General features: G+C 49.0%; 1 protein-coding gene across 1 annotated transcript in view; it reads left to right on the forward strand.

The window, feature by feature from the left end:
• Positions 1-2419, forward strand: part of LOC109936900 (neoverrucotoxin subunit alpha-like) — a 24577-nt gene that overhangs the window by 4705 nt on the left and 17453 nt on the right. The window lies entirely within an intron of this gene.

Consider the following 2419-nt stretch of genomic DNA (forward strand, 5'->3'; position numbering starts at 1 on the left):
CTGAGCAGGTCCCTGATCACCCACACCACAGGCTCCTCTCCTGCCTGGGGCTGAGCAGGTCCCTGTCCTCTGACAGTCCTCCAAGTGCCTGGTCTGCTTCTTCCTCAGCTGACTGTACAGTGCTCGGCGGAAAGTGCTCCTGAGTCTAATCTAACTGATGTACCTCTCCCCGAGGTGTCAGTCTCTGAGCTGAAGATGCTTCCTCTGAAGCTTCTGTTGCCTTTTCCTCTGAGGCACTGAAGGTGTGGGTTACGGGGCTTTGCACTTGCCCACTGAGGCAGTAGACATCCCTCTGGTACCAGCAAGACACAAAGAGACAAGGCACTACAAACAAAGGTGACCATTGGGGTCAATCTAAGCACTGTACTGGGACAAGGAGCAGTACCTTCCTGGTTGATGGTACATGGAGGTCTCACCATCTCCATGGACCAACCACGTTGTCTCCTGCCAGACCCAGGATCCTCTCCTCATAAGCGTGGAGAATCTAAATGTCAAGGTCCCACCAACCACTTCCCCTGACTCTCTGTGCCTGGTCATGGGCCACTTCCTCCTATGAGGAGGGAAAGGGAGGAATTGAGTGAGATGAAAGTCACTGGCACAGCAGTTAGGGCCGGTGTAGGTTGGGGGAGGAAGCTGGTGGGAGAAATCTCACTAGGCCTTGTGTGGAGACACCCTCCATGACAGAATTGACACTTTGCCAAAATACAACAAGGTCCAGCCCAAAGAGTCTGATTCCAGTTTCTTGGATCACAGGGGCACAACCTCCAGCACGGGAGAGCAAGAGGAGGCTGGGTCCTGAACACATCCCAGCCGGAGCAGGGATAGGGTCCTCTGCTTTCTAAACCAAATCAGATCTAGGCCAGCCATACAGCAAATCAAGTCAACCCACCACCCTGCTAACTGTCTCCCCACACACCCACATGGTGACCCTTCCTCAGAACTCTGATTTCTCTTCACAGATGCTGCCAGCCCGGCTGAGCTTTTCCAGCAACTTCTGTTTTTGTTCCTTTTTTCAACATTATACTGTTTCTGCCAAATGTTTGCCCACTCTCTCAGCCTGAGATCCGGTCTTGCTGTGGAAGTGTACCCCTGTAAAACAAAATCTCCGGTTCCGAGTCCTTCTCCAGGATATGACAGGCAGGGACAGTATATTTATCTTCATGTGACCAGACAAACTGAATCTCAGCCTGCAAATCCTTCCAGGATTCACGGCCAGCAGGTAGGCAATACAGGGAGAGGGAGAGATCCCTGCTCAGGCATGAGGTGGAGTATAATTGGATGATCATTCTCCATGGCTCTGAGTCTACACCATCCATGAGTGACACCACGGTGACTCTGACCCCTCTGGAGAAGGGGAGAGGAGTGTGGGTGTGTGGGGAGACAGTTAGCAGGATGGTAGATTGACTTGATTTGCTGCATGGCTGGCCTAGATCTGATTTGGTTTCAGAGGCTCTTCCCCTCACTGTCTTTCTCCTTGTTGGCTCTCCCTACCCTGTTACTCCCCTTTCCGAAGGTATGTGTCTGCGATTTGCAGAAACTAGGGCTGCTGTTCAGCTATGTCCCTGCCTGAAGTCCAATCTAAGACGACATAGGGAGGCAACCATCTCAATCTCATACAACAAACGATCAAAGGGTAGAAATCAAATGTGATAATACTCCTGTGAACAAACCCTTTCACACTAGCAGGAGAGAAAGCCACTGTGAATGCTGACTAGTGTCTTCTGGAGGTGGAGGGAGGAGCCCCTTGATTGTTACACTGTCCTCATCTTACTCTCGCTGGTGAGTACTCATTTAGCGAGCTCACCCATGTCAATATCACACTGACATTGATTGATATTTGTCAATCTGCTCAAGTGGTTTTATCCAAATGCAGTTTAGCACATGATACGGTCTCAGTAGAGACCACGAACGTGTTTTTTTTGCATATAATTCGAAAACCCAGATCTTTATTCAATGAATGAAGTACAATTTAAAACAAAAGGATTTTACTGCACCCAAAAATGATCAATGCTAGTGACTACATTCCATCTTAAATAGTCATTTAGGTTAAAGATATTAGAGCTACAAAGCACACAGTTAGTGATACTCAAACCAAACGCCTCAACTTTCCTTCCACATGCATTTGACCTCACCCCCTATAAACTCACATCAGATACATAACAGCCCCACTCCAGTAGCAGCAGAACCAGCCCTAAGTCTGCCATCCTGAATCTTAACCAGTCTGAATGTGATCTCCCTGGTAACCAGTGACAGTGTACTTGATATCAGAGATAGTAGGAACTGCAGGTGCTGGAGAATCTGAGGTAACAAGGTGTAGAGCTGAATGAACACAGCAGGCCAAGCAGCATCGTAGGAGCAGGAAGGCTGACGTTTCGGGCCTAGACCCTTCTTCAGAAATTTCTGAAGAAGGGTCTAGGCC

The sequence above is a fragment of the Rhincodon typus genome, chromosome 35 (assembly GCF_021869965.1).
Source record: "Rhincodon typus isolate 14 chromosome 35, sRhiTyp1.1, whole genome shotgun sequence".
NCBI lineage: Eukaryota > Metazoa > Chordata > Chondrichthyes > Orectolobiformes > Rhincodontidae > Rhincodon > Rhincodon typus.